Below are 15,170 nucleotides of genomic sequence, written 5' to 3'. Positions count from 1 at the left end.
GTGTGTGCGCCGTCAGGCGGCATTTATAGAAATGTCTGCGCAGAATCAACAAAGTTACATTCTTAATTTCCGGGGAAAACGTTAAGTAAATGCAGCCGCTCGTTCCAGGCAGTTAGCGGTGAGCGGTACGTACCGCCATCATGGTTGTCTCCGCAGTCGGGCCCCTGCCCTGAAGAACCCCTCGGGCGTCCGCCCTCTAAATGTCTTTTTTATGATTTAATCTCTGTCCTTTCCTCAAAGCATTCACTCCAATAGAGAAATGCTTATGTTCTGTGGTCTCCACAGCAGCGCTCACCTCCACGCCCGGCCAACCCACACATCCCCGCTCCATGTGTGACTCACCGCTCCTCGTCGCGTATCCCTCCACAAGCCGAAACAATGCAGGGGACGAGAAGTCACCTCCACACTGATCGCCTCACACCGTGACTCACCAGAAACCACCGCAGAGCTGAGCAGGCGATGTCCAGACACTGTGACCCCAATACCTAATACCCAGTACTATGGCGGGTATATTCTTGTACATAAGGCAGTATTATAGTAGTTATATTCTTGTACATAGGAGCAGTATTATAGTAGGTATATTCTTGTACATAGGAGCAGTATTATAGCAGTTATATTCTTGTACATAGGAGCAGTAGTATAGTAGTTATATTCCTGTACATAGGAGGAGTATTATAGTAGGTATATTCCTGTACATAGGAGCAGTATTATAGTAGGTATATTCCTGTACATAGGAGGCAGTATTATAGTAGTTATATTCCTGTGCATAGGAGCAGTATTATAGTAGTTATATTCCTGTACATAGGAGGCAGTATTATAGTAGTTATATTCTTGTACATAGGATCAGTATTATAGTAGTTATATTCCTGTACATAGGAGCAGTATTATAGTAGTTATATTCTTGTACATAGGAGCAGTATTATAGTAGTTATATTCTTGTACATAGGAGCAGTATTATAGTAGGTATATTCCTGTACATAGGAGGCAGTATTATAGTAGTTATATTCCTGTGCATAGGAGCAGTATTATAGTAGTTATATTCCTGTACATAGGAGGCAGTATTATAGTAGTTATATTCTTGTACATAGGAGCAGTATTATAGTAGTTATATTCCTGTACATAGGAGGCAGTATTATAGTAGTTATATTCTTAACCATATTTCTTTTTATTGAAAAAGAGCAAAAAATCAGGGTCGAGGCCCATACATGACATTTCAGTGGTGATGACAAATCTCCAAATGCTCATCTGGCATATACATCATGCATAGACAATACAATCAATCTTGTCATAGTTAGTAAGAAACACCAAATAAAAATGTAAAAGGGGAAGAAGGGGAAGGGACAATCAGGAGGGAGGAAAGGGAGGAGGGGGGGGAAACGAGGAAGTGAGATAACTTCTGCTCTATCATGTAAAATTTCTATGAACTTTCCATGGGGACCACAGTTTTAAGAAGCGGGCGCGTGAGTTAGTCTCCCAATGCGCAAGCTCCTCGAAACGGTAGATCTGGTCCACCTTGTCGGTCCACATAAGAAGAGTCGGTGGGGAGTCATTCTTCCACAAAAAGGGAATAAGTAACTTAGCTGCTGTAAGCAGCATCGTGGGGAGGTCATGTTTAGAGGGAGATAGAGAGCTGTTAGGGCACCATAAAAGCACCAGTTTAGCATCTATCGAAACCTTAGTTTTGCAAATTTGGTTGACCACTGACTCAATTGACTTCCAAAACGGTTGAATCTTGTGACAAAACCACCAAATATGCGACAAAGACCCAATACCTGTACCACATCTCCAACACGATTCAGGGACCTCAGGGTTTAATTTATGCAAGAACTCGGGTGTTTTGTACCATCTACTGAGAAGCTTAAATGAATTCTCTTGAATCCTCACACAGCGACTGAAGCCGTGTGAGTGGGACAAGATGGACGCCTTCTCCGGCTCCGTAAGAGACATGGAGAGCTCCCGCTCCCAGGAGACCACATAATGTAGCTCTGGGGGTAATGAAGAAAGTATTTCTTTATACATCTGGGATAACGGTCTAAGGGGAGGTTTAGTAGCCAAAACCTTCTTTTCAAGCCAGGAGGGGGAACTATTACCTGTAAAAGGCCCAGTACACTTTTTAGTGTCTCGTTTAAAATCTGCTAAGTGGAAAAAAGGCGCAGTTTTAACCTCAGGGAGGTCCACCACTGGGTCCCAGTTCAAACTGCCATCCGGGAGAAGGACATCCCGCAGAGGAATGTCAGCGAGCTTAGACCAAATCCCGGAGGGGTTTAGTACAGAGGGGTGGATGTGGCTTTGTAACAAGTTAAGTGGCATACTAGGGTTAGGAAAATTAAAAATGCGAGACTGAACCATTTTGGACCATTCAACCAGCATACCCTTCCAAACCGGAGAGGAGTAGTAGTGGTTGGCCGAAAGAGGCCTAATGCCCCATAAAGTAAGTAGTTCTTGGTTCGTGAACAGTACCTTTTCAAGGCGGGAGCAAAGAGAACCAGAATGACGAGTCATGATAGCCACACATCTACAGAGCTGTACTGCAGTATAATATAATTTCACATCTGGCATCCCAAAACCACCAAACCTTCTGTCCCTCGTGAGGACCGAATAAGCTATACGCGGAGATTTCCCATTCCACAGGAAGCGTGTGAATATCCTCCGTATTTCCGTAAAATATGAGTTTGGCAACCAAATAGGAAGCACTTGCAGCAAATACAAAAATTTGGGAAGAATAAAGGTCTTAAGGTAGTTCTTTCTCCCTACCCAGGACACAAATGGAAGCTTCAAATTTTGTAAATGCGTACGCACAGTTTTCAGAAGCGGTATATAGTTAAGGGAAGCCAGGTCCTGTACATTGGCCGATATGTGAGTCCCCAAATACACAATGTCTCTGGAGGCCCAAGTGAATGGAGTGGCACGCTTGATAACCTTAATCAGCGCTTGTGGGCAGGAGATGTTAAGAGCCATGGATTTCCCATAATTAATTTTAAAATTGGATATAAATCCAAAGTCCTCAAATATAGTCAGTAATTTGGGTAAAGCCTCCTTAGGATTAGAGATCATGACCAGTAAGTCATCCGCAAATGCTGCAGCAACATGTGTAGAAGCGCCGATCTGAAGGCCTTTAATATCTGGATCCCCTCTTATTTTACACAGAAGGGTCTCCATTACCAAGACGAATAGTGCAGGAGAGAGGGGGCAACCCTGCCTCGTCCCGTTAGTGATGCGAAATGGGGGCGACAATGCCCCGTTGACTTTGACCCTGGCAGAGGGGGACGAATACAGGGTATAAATGGCTGCAATGAATTGGTCTGGAAGACCAAACCTCGACAGGGTCCGCGACATATAGTGCCAGCTGACCCTGTCGAAGGCCTTTTCTGCATCGGTGCTAACCAATACCAAAGGCTTAGAGGATCTTTTGGCCCAATTTACAAGATGAAGAAGCCGTACCGTATTATCGGACCCCTGTCTGCCATGGACAAAGCCAACTTGATCTTCATGAACGATGTCAGGGAGAACATCCTGAAGCCTTGTAGCCAAAATCTTCGCCCACCACTTCACATCACAGTTAAGCAAAGAGATCGGCCTGTAGTTGCTGCAACAAGTTGGATCCTTATTCTCCTTATGCAGGACAGTGATGTGCGCCAATAAAGAGTGAGGAGCCAGGGAACCTCCAGAGAGAAGATAATTGCACAAATCCCTGAAGCGGGGGATTAAAACGTCCTTAAAGGACTTATAATATGTGATAGAGAAACCGTCTGGGCCCGGGCTTTTGCCCGAGGGAATGGACGCGAGCACCTTCAGAATCTCAGAATCAGTAATGGGCCTAGTAAGCTGGGACGCCTTGGTTGAGGATATAGAGGGAAGGTCTAGTGTCTGTAAAAACTTATCTGTTGCCTCTGAAAGGTCACCCGTAGTGGACCCCCCAGGGGTGGGTAAGTTATATAAGGCTTCATAGAAGGCGCAGAATGCCTTGGCAATATCAGGAGTAGACTTATGTGTCTTGCCTTTGGAGTCCTTAATAGAGGAAACAAAGGAGTCAGAGAACTGCTTCTTGGCAATCGCCGACATCAGTCTGTTTCCTCTATCTCCATGTGCGTATGCCTTAAAACGTGAGCGCAGGACCAGCTTAGCAGAGGTGACATTTAATAGATTTCTCAAGCGTACTCTAGCCTCAGTGAGATCCTTCAAGCAGCGCTTGGCCTGTGACTCCTTGTGAGAGGATTCAAGGCGAGCAATGTCTGCTAGTACGGTATCTAAGGCCAGCGTCCTCTGTTTCTTCACATGAGCTCCTAACGCAATAAGTTCCCCCCTAATTACTACCTTATGGGATTCCCATAATATGGAAGGAGAAGGAGGGGAGTCAGGTGTATCATTAAGTTTGAAAAACTCAGAAATCGACTTCTTGATTTTGCAAGCGTGGGTGGGATCCAAAATCAAGGTGTCGTTGAGACGCCATAAACGTTCTTTTCTGAGTGGTCCAGACAGGGAGAAATTAATAATAACAGGCGCGTGATCGGATAACGTGATACTACCAATCCGGGCTCCAGAGACATTGCGTATGTGCGAGTCAGACAAGAACAGGTAATCCAACCTATGGAAGGACGACTTGGCATGTGAATAATATGTATAATCCCTGCCACTGGGATTCAAAGTACGCCACACATCCCTGACCTTCAATTTTCGTAGGGAAGATTTAAGCCTTTTCAAAAGCCTGTAGGACACAGACGGTCTGCCCACGGAGGTATCCACCGCCGGTTCCAGGGCAACATTGAAGTCGCCCCCTAAAACTAACAGTCCATCAGAAAAAGACGCCAGTAGGTCAAGGGTCTGAACGAGCCATGGTACTTGGCCTCTATTAGGCGCATATAGATTGGCGAATGTAACCGGTGAGTCGCTTAAAACACCCTTTACAAAAATGTACCGTCCCTCAGGGTCCGCTGAGGTAGCGGTGTGCTTGAATGGTAGATTTTTGTGCATAGCCACACTAACTCCTCTACTGGCTGAATCATTCGTGCTATGGAACCACTGAACAAATTTCTTAGGGGGGAGGTTGGGGATTCTACCTGTCCTAAAATGAGTCTCCTGCAGAAAAGCAACTGAGACTTTATCCCTCAGGAGAAGAGAGATAATTTGAGACCGTTTGCATGGCTCGTTCAGCCCATGAACATTTAGGGAGGCGACTACAATGGACGACATATCAACATACGTTCATGAGAGAGATAGTACCAGATACCCAGGAAAGTATTAAAGAGCGCATAGAATATATGAGCAGAGCAAGGAATATGAGGGAAAGGGGGGGGGAAGGTAAAAAGGAATAAAAAGTAAAAAAAACATAACAACCAACATGTGAAACTGGCAATGAGCCAGCGCAGACAGAATATCCATCTGAAAAAGAGTGAGTGCTTCACCCATCACCATCCAAGACAGGGTTGGATTGGCGAGGGGGCAGGTAAAGCACCCTATGGTCTGTAATAAAAAGAGACCAACAACAAAAAACATATCCAGCACCGGTAACGCTCCGGTCATTACCCTGCATGTGGGGATCAAAGTTCTCAGTTCAGAGATAACGTTCAGCATATAATAAAGAGGTATTGCAGTTCCTCATAACATCATATTCCCATCCGTCAATATGGAAGAAAACAGCTCTGGCCCCAAAACCAGAAAAATAGGTCAGGATCTCCCCTGGACACGTGGAAACTGAGGAATGCAGGACAAAGGATGCAAAACAGACACCCCCATAACCATAGGGGAAAAATAAAACCTCAGGCCCATAAACTTATTCTGAAAGAAAAAGGTTAGCAGAAATCAGGTGGGGGCCCTGTCCGCCTTGCCACGATTCGGGCGCTCCGGTCGGCCCGATGAGGCCTTCTGCCAGGCCGAGATCCGCGGCGGAACCGGTAAGGGGCCATCTTGGTCGGCCGGCAGCCAGGAGGGGATCTCCACAGGGGGGACATCCAGAGAGTTCCAGACTGAAGCAAGATCGGCAGGGGATCGTATGGTAAGTACTTTACCGTTTCTGGATACAGCAAGCCCAAAGGGATATAGCCACCGAAATGGCGTTGACGATTTTCTCAGGACATCCAGAAGGGGCTTTAGCAGGCGTCGCTTCGCCAGAGTCGATGGCGCCAAATCTTGGTACATCTGGAATGGCGTACCTTCATATTCGAGTGTCTCCATTTCTCTTTGCCTCTTCAAGAGGGCCGCAGTGTCCACGTAGCTCAACAAGCCGCAGATGATGTCTCGTGGGGGCTCTTGCGGCTTAGGCCTGGGCCGCAGCGCCCGGTGTATCCGCTCCACCACGATACCCTCCGCTCTATCCGGGCCTAGCAGCGTGGAGAAAATTTCGCGCGACATTGTCGGCAGGGCCTCCGCCGCTATCGATTCAGGTAAACCGCGGAATCGAATATTGCGCCTACGGCTGCGGTTCTCCTGGTCCTCCAGCTTTAAAAAAGCATCATTCAGTAAGGCCCTATGGGCCGCCAGCGCCTCCGAGGCTTTGCCTTCATACGCCATGATGGATTCCTGCGCTGTTTCTAGCGCAACCACCCTCTGGCCTAAGTGCCTTAGGTCATCTTTTATGTCGGATAGGTCTTGCTTGATGGGCGAGAGGGCTGATTCCAGGACCCGTCGGAGAGTCCGCTCTGAAATCGGTGGGTCTCTGGGTCTCCTGTCAGAGATGTCGGATCCGCTGCACGCATCTGAGAGGTCTCCGGCATCGGAGTCATGAGCAGCAGACTCCGCCATATTGGGGCCTTTCTGTGCCACAAGCCGCGGCGTTTTCCGGAGAAACTTCTCCATTTCTGGCTGTTTGGAGTGCCTCGGAGTCGTCTCTGTGCTTCCTCTGACCTTGTCCTTGCCAGGTTTCCCCATAATAAGGCGAAATTATATGCTTAATTAGGGCAAATGAGCCGGGCTGCTGGAGGAGCTCAAGCTCGTGCGGCCATTCAGCAGCGTGGCTCGGCTCCGCCCCCTATAGTAGTTATATTCTTGTACATAGGAGCAGTATTATAGTAGTTATACTCTTGTACATAGGAGCAGTATTATAGTAGTTATATTCTTGTACATAGGAGCAGTATTATAGTAGTTATATTCTTGTACATAGGAGCAGTATTATAGTAGTTATATTCTTGTACATAGGAGCAGTATTATAGTAGTTATATTCTTGTACATAGGAGCAGTATTATAGTAGTTATATTCTTGTACATAGGAGGCAGTATTATAGTAGTTATATTCTTGTACATAGGAGGCAGTATTATAGTAGTTATATTCTTGTACATAGGAGCAGTATTATAGTAGTTATATTCTTGTACATAGGAAGCAGTATTATAGTAGTTATATTCTTGTACATAGGAGCAGTATTATAGTAGTTATATTCTTGTACATAGGAGGCAGTATTATAGTAGTATATTATTGTACATAGGAGGCAGTATTATAGTAGTTATATTCTTGTACATAGGAGGCAGTATTATAGTAGTTATATTCTTGTACATAGGAGGCAGTATTATAGTAGTTATATTCTTGTACATAGGAGCAGTATTATAGTAGTTATATTCTTGTACATAGGAGGCAGTATTATAGTAGTTATATTCTTGTACATAGGAGCAGTATTATAGTAGTTATATTCTTGTACATAGGAGCAGTATTATAGTAGTTATATTCTTGTACATAGAGCAGTATTATAGTAGTTATATTCTTGTACATAGGAGCAGTATTATAGTAGTTATATTCTGTACATAGGAGCAGTATTATAGTAGTTATATTCTTGTACATAGGAGGCAGTATTATAGTAGTTATATTCTTGTACATAGGAGCAGTATTATAGTAGTTATATTCTTGTACATAGGAGCAGTATTATAGTAGTTATATTCTTGTACATAGGAGCAGTATTATAGTAGTTATATTCTTGTACATAGGAGCAGTATTATAGTAGTTATATTCTTGTACATAGGAGCAGTATTATAGTAGTTATATTCTTGTACATAGGAGCAGTATTATAGTAGTTATATTCTTGTACATAGGAGGCAGTATTATAGTAGTTATATTCTTGTACATAGGAGGCAGTATTATAGTAGTTATATTCTTGTACATAGGAGCAGTATTATAGTAGTTATATTCTTGTACATAGGAGCAGTATTATAGTAGTTATATTCTTGTACATAGGAGGCAGTATTATAGTAGTTATATTCTTGTACATAGGAGCAGTATTATAGTAGTTATATCCTTGTACATAGGAGGCAGTATTATAGTAGTTATATTCTTGTACATAGGAGGCAGTATTATAGTAGTTATATTCTGTACATAGGAGCAGTATTATAGTAGTTATATCTTGTACATAGGAGGCAGTATTATAGTAGTTATATTCTTGTACATAGGAGGCAGTATTATAGTAGTTATATTCCTTGTACATAGGAGCAGTATTATAGTAGTTATATTCTTGTACATAGGAGCAGTATTATAGTAGTTATATTCTTGTACATAGGAGCAGTATTATAGTAGTTATATCCTGTACATAGGAGGTAGTATTATAGTAGTTATATTCTTGTACATAGGAGCAGTATTATAGTAGTTATATTCTTGTACATAGGAGCAGTATTATAGTAGTTATATTCTTGTACATAGGAGCAGTATTATAGTAGTTATATTCTTGTACATAGGAGGCAGTATTATAGTAGTTATATTCTTGTACATAGGAGCAGTATTATAGTAGTTATATTCTTGTACATAGGAGCAGTATTATAGTCGTTATATGTACATAGGAGCAGTATTATAGCCGTTATATTCCTGTACATAGGAGGTAGTATTATAGTAGTTATATTCTTGTACATAGGAGCAGTATTATAGTAGTTATATTCCTGTACATAGGGAGCAGTATTATAGTAGTTATATTCTTGTACATAGGAGGCAGTATTATAGTAGTTATATTCTTGTACATAGGAGGCAGTATTATAGCAGTTATATTCCTGTACATAGGGAGCAGTATTATAGTAGATATATTCTTGTACATAGGAGGCAGTATTATAGTAGTTATATTCCTGTACATAGGAGCGGTATTATAGTAGTTATAATCTTGTACATAGGAGGCAGTAATATAGTAGTTATATTCTTGTACATAGGAGCAGTATTATAGTAGTTATATTCTTGTACATAGGAGCAGTTTATAGTAGTTATATCTTGTACATAGGGGGCAGTATTATAGTAGTTATATTCTTGTACATGGAGCAGTATTATAGTAGTTATATTCTTGTACATTGGAGCAGTATTATAGTAGTTATATTCTTGTACATAGGAGCAGTATTATAGTAGTTATACTTCTTGTACATAGGAGCAGTATTATAGTAGTTATATTCTTGTACATAGGAGCAGTATTATTAGTAGTTATATTCTTGTACATAGAGCAGTATTATAGTAGTTATATTATTGTACATAGGAGCAGTATTTTAGTAGTATATTCTTGTACATAAGGAGGCAGTATTATAGTAGTTATATTCTTGTACATAGGAGCAGTATTATAGTAGTTATATTCCTGTACATAGGAGCAGTATTATAGTAGTTATATTCTTGGACTAGGAGCAGTATTATAGTAGTTATATTCTTGTACATAGGAGCAGTATTATAGTAGTTATATTCTTGTACATAGGAGCAGTATTATAGTAGTTATATTCTTGTACATAGGAGGCAGTATTATAGTAGTTATATTCCTGTACATAGGAGGCCGTATTATAGTAGTTATATTCTTGTACATAGGAGCAGTATTATAGTAGTTATATTCCTGTACATAGGAGGCAGTATATATAGTAGTTATATTCTTGTACATAGGAGCAGTATTATAGTAGTTATATTCCTGTACATAGGAGCAGTATTATAGTAGTTATATTCTTGTACATAGGAGGCAGTATTATAGTAGTTATATCCTGTTAATAGGAGGCAGTATTATAGTAGTTATATTCTTGTACATAGGAGCGTATTATAGAGTTATATCCTGTACATAGGGAGCATATTATAGTAGTTATATTCTTGTACATAGGAGCAGTATTATAGTAGGTTATATTCTTGTACATAGGAGGCAGTATTATAGTAGTTAATTCTTGTACATAGGAGCAGTATTATAGTAGTTATATTCTTGTACATAGGAACATATTATAGTAGTTTATATTCCTGTACATAGGAGCAGTATTATAGTAGTTATATTCCTGTACATAGGATGCAGGTATTATAGTAGTTATATTCTTGTACATAGGAGCAGTATATAGTAGTTATATTCTGTACATAGGAGCAGTATTATAGTAGTTATATCTTGTACATAGGAGGCAGGTATTATAGTAGTTATATTCTGTACATAGGAGGCAAGTACTTATAGGAGTTATATTCTGTACATAGGAGCAGTATTATAGTAGTATATTCTTGTACAGAGGAGGCAGTATTATAGTAGTATATTCTGTACATAGGAGCGGTATTATAGTAGTTATAGTCTTGTACATAGGAGGCAGTATTATAGTAGTTATATTCTTGTACATAGGAGCAGTATTATAGTAGTTATATTCTGTACATAGGAGCAGTATTTAGTAGTTATATTCTTGTACATAGGAGCAGTATTATAGTAGTTATATTCTTGTACATAGGAGCAGTATTATAGTAGTTATATTCTTGTACATAGGAGCAGTATTATAGTAGTTATATTCTTGTACATAGGGCAGTATTATAGTAGTTATATTCTGTAGGCAGTATTATAGTAGTTATATTCTGTACATAGGAGCAGTATTATAGTAGTTATACTGTACATAGGAGGCAGTATTATAGTAGTTATATTCTGTACATAGGAGCAGTATTATAGTAGTTATATTCTGTACATAGGAGCAGTATATAGTAGTTATATTCTGTACATAGGAGGCAGTATATAGTTATATTCTGTACATAGGAGCAGTATTATAGTAGTATATTCTGTACATAGGAGCAGTATTATAGTAGTTATATTCTTGTACATAGGAGGCAGTATTATAGTAGTTATATTCTTGTACATAGGAGGCAGTATTATAGTAGTTATATTCTTGTACATAGGAGCAGTATTATAGTAGTTATATTCTTGTACATAGGAGCAGTATTATAGTAGTTATATTCTTGTACATAGGAGCAGTATTATAGTAGTTATATTCTTGTACATAGGAGCAGTATTATAGTAGTTATATTCTTGTACATAGGAGCAGTATTATAGTAGTTATATTCTTGTACATAGGAGCAGTATTATAGTAGTTATATTCTTGTACATAGGAGCAGTATTATAGTAGTTATATTCTTGTACATAGGAGCAGTATTATAGTAGTTATATTCTTGTACATAGGAGCAGTATTATAGTAGTTATATTCTTGTACATAGGAGCAGTATTATAGTAGTTATATTCTTGTACATAGGGCAGTATTATAGTAGTTATATTCTTGTACATAGGAGCAGTATTATAGTAGTTATATTCTTGTACATAGGAGCAGTATTATAGTAGTTATATTCTTGTACATAGGAGCAGTATTATAGTAGTTATATTCTTGTACATAGGAGCAGTATTATAGTAGTTATATTCTTGTACATAGGAAGGCAGTATTATAGTAGTTATATTCCTTGTACATAGGAGGCAGTATTATAGTAGTTATATTCTTGTACATAGGAGGCAGTATTATAGTAGTTATATTCTTGTACATAGGAGCAGTATTTATAGTAGTTATATTCCTGTACATAGGAGCAGTATTATAGTAGTTATATTCTTGTACATAGGAGCAGTATTATAGTAGTTATATTCTTGTACATAGGAGCAGTATTATAGTAGTTATATTCTTGTACATAGGAGGCAGTATTATAGTAGTTATATTCGTTGTACATAGGAGAGTAGTATAGTAGTTATATTCCCGGTACATAGGGAGCAGTCATTATAGTATTTATATTCCTGTACATAGGAGGCAGTAATTATAGTAGGTATATCTTGTACATAGGAGCAGGTATATCGTAGTTATATCCTGTACATTAGGAGCAGTATTATAGTAGTTATACTCTGGTACATAGGAGGCAGTATTATAGTAGTATATTCCTGTACATAGGAGGCAGTAATTAGATAGTTATATTCCTTGTCCATATAGGAGCAGTATTATAGTAGTTATATCTTGTACAGTAGGAGGCAGTATATAGTAGTTATATTCTTGTACATAGGAGCAGTATTATAGTAGTTATTCTTGTACATAGGAGCAGTATTATAGTAGTTATATTCTTGTACATAGGAGCAGTATTATAGTAGTTATATTCTTGTACATAGGGCAGTATTATAGTAGTTATATTCTTGTACATAGGAGCAGTATTATAGTAGTTATATTCTTGTACATAGGAGCAGTATTATAGTAGTTATATTCTTGTACATAGGAGCAGTATTATAGTAGTTATATTCTTGTACATAGGAGGCAGTATTATAGTAGTTATATTCTTGTACATAGGAGCAGTATTATAGTAGTTATATTCTTGTACATAGGAGCAGTATTATAGTAGTTATATTCTTGTACATAGGAGCAGTATTATAGTAGTTATATTCTTGTACATAGGAGCAGTATTATAGTAGTTATATTCTTGTACATAGGAGCAGTATTATAGTAGTTATATTCTTGTACATAGGAGCAGTATTATAGTAGTTATATTCTTGTACATAGGAAGGATTATATTCTTGTAGCAAAGGAGCAGTATTATAGTAGTTATATTCTTGCACATAGGAGCAGTATATAGTAGTTAGATTTCCTGTACATAGGAGGCAGTATTATAGTAGATATATTCTTGTACATAAGGAGCAGTATTATAGTAGTTAATTCTTGTACATAAGGAGCAGTATTATAGTAGTTATATTCTTGTACATAAGGAGCAGTATTATAGTAGTTATATTCTTGTACATAAGGAGCAGTATTATATATTTAAGATGTTCAGTTCAGCTTGGTTGCTCTCTTGCTCCTGTTACTTAGGATGGGTTCACATCAGCGTTATGGATTCCATTATGGCTTTCCGTTATAACATGGTCATAACGGAATCCATAAGATGGAAGTAAAAAAACAGGATGGATCCGTTATGCTGCCCATAGACTTGTATTATGATGGAAGTCAAAGCGGAAACCTTTAAAAAGCATTCCGTTTTGCTTTCCGTCATAATACAAGTCTATGGGAAGCATAACGGATCCATCCAGTTTTTTTATTTCCGTCTTATGGATTCCGTTATTTTCCGTTATGGCCATAACAGAGTCCATAACGCTGATGTGAACCCACCCTTACCTGTATAAAGATTTGTGGGTGAAAGTGCATTGTTTGCACAGCAGGGGGCAGGCTTTGCACACGTGTGGTGTGAGAGAAGCTCGTGCCTTTTTTTGCAGTTAGCGGATGATTTCGTATTCATGGGTATGCTCGCCGCTTAGGGCGCCTTCATATGCTGCAAATTTTGTGGCAGAAAATTCTGCGACTGAGAATCAGTTCCATTCATTTGAATAGGGCAGCGAGCACATGGAACAGATTTTCTGCCGTGGGTGAAGGCGTCCTTACCGCGGCCGTTGGCGCAGAGCTTTCATGGTCATTTTACCTTTGCAAGATCTGATCCTCTTTGACGTCTTTACTGATTATCTGCGGGATTTACCTTACGGCGGTGATGACACTGGATAAACAATGTTATGGAGGTCACGCAGTCGGGTAATCAGATTAGCCTAGTATTTTGTGTTGATGGAGGACGCCGGACATCTGCTGCCCCTCTGCCAGAGTCCGTCCTCTGTAAGGTCTGAGACGTGTAGATCTCTGTGTGTCAGACAGAACAGCGTAATTCCTGATATACACTGGTTATCCAGCCCCTATAATGCCCCCTATATACCCGTCACACAGATTGTACTTACCTCGCTGCCCGTCACCCACGTCACCCCCGCCGCTGCATCTCCTGGTCGCGCAGATGAAAACACGATGCAGTGGCGGCCGTGCTGGGGAGCGAGGTAAGCACAGTCTCTGTGAGGGGCCCGGATATATGGGGGCATTCTAGGTCTTGGATAACCCCTTTACAGGGATCCGTAACACCGGGCACGCTGCCTTGTAGGACCAGCTCAGCTGAATGTAATGACGCCATCCGCTGCTCCATTCTGATGGAAAAGTACTTTCAATCCATATGCAGTTCAGAAGTTAAGTGCACTGAGGGCGTGGCCAAGGCACTCTGTGCACCCTTGCAACTCTTTCTTCTTCTCCCAACCCTCTCCCCTTCCTGATTGACAGGGCCAGGCCAAAAGACTATGCAGGAACCTGGCCCTGTCAATCAGGAAGGGGAGAGGAGCAAGGGTGCACAGAGTGTCTTGGCCACGCCCTTGGTGCACTTAACTGCTCATTTGCATATGGATGAAGCAACTGCCCGCCAAGTGAAAGGTATCATTCTATTCCGCTGACTCAGCCCTGCAACATCACAGCGAGATACCACTGCCCTGCTCCGTCTTCAGCACTTGGGTTTGGCGATAGTCTTTTAAGCATTTGCAGCAGGTACAGAAGACATCAATTAGCCTTGCATCCGGTCTAGACAATCCTCTGTGAGCTCCAGACTGACACATTGTAACAAACCATCAGCGGGGGGGAGATTTCTCCGGCTGATGGGTTTAGGTCACAGAGCATTGTCTAGACTGGATACAGTTGTAACAAACCCTCAGCAGTGAGAATTCCAGCCTCCTAGCAAGAATATTTCCATTCACTGACAACAAGCAGAAAACTTGGAAACAGTGAGAGATCATCATACCGGGGGGGATTTATCATTCCATGTGCACCAGAATTTTTGCCGATTTTCCCACATGCAGTTTTTTTGCACAGTTTTTAACTTTCTGTGATTTTACCCGACTCTGCGCAATTCTGATAAGTGGGTGTGGTCTATGTTAATTAGGTGAGCGCTTTATCAGCTGCAAATTTATTACAAGTCTCAAAAAAGGCCAAATCTCTAGACAGCAGCGTTATGTGTAAAAATGCGCCAAATTTGTCAAACAGCGGGCGAATTTGAAGCAAATCCTGGCATTACAGCCCCCCCAGTAGTCTATAAGAAAGTAATTGGGATGATTGAAGGAGTCTTCTTCCGGATAGGCCCCTGCGCATCCCCCCATTCAGCTGTCCGTAAGTCGGCACTGGAGCTACAGCAGGTTACTGCAGCGCCGCATGGGA

General features: G+C 40.6%; 1 protein-coding gene across 2 annotated transcripts in view; it reads left to right on the top strand.

The window, feature by feature from the left end:
- Positions 1–15,170, top strand: part of LOC122921054 (thyrotropin-releasing hormone receptor-like) — an 87,256-nt gene that overhangs the window by 4,677 nt on the left and 67,409 nt on the right. The window contains exon 1 of one of the 2 annotated variants that reach the window (XM_044270946.1): positions 5,752–5,992. The exons of the other annotated variant lie outside the window; for it this stretch is intronic. The gene's annotated coding sequence lies outside the window, so the exon portion shown is untranslated. Of the gene's footprint in view, positions 1–5,751; positions 5,993–15,170 lie in introns of those variants that run through there. 2 annotated transcript variants of the gene reach the window in all.

This window comes from Bufo gargarizans, chromosome 10, assembly GCF_014858855.1.
Source record: "Bufo gargarizans isolate SCDJY-AF-19 chromosome 10, ASM1485885v1, whole genome shotgun sequence".
NCBI lineage: Eukaryota > Metazoa > Chordata > Amphibia > Anura > Bufonidae > Bufo > Bufo gargarizans.
Note: the sequence above shows the minus strand (reverse complement) of the source record. Positions and strands in the feature narration are given on the sequence as shown.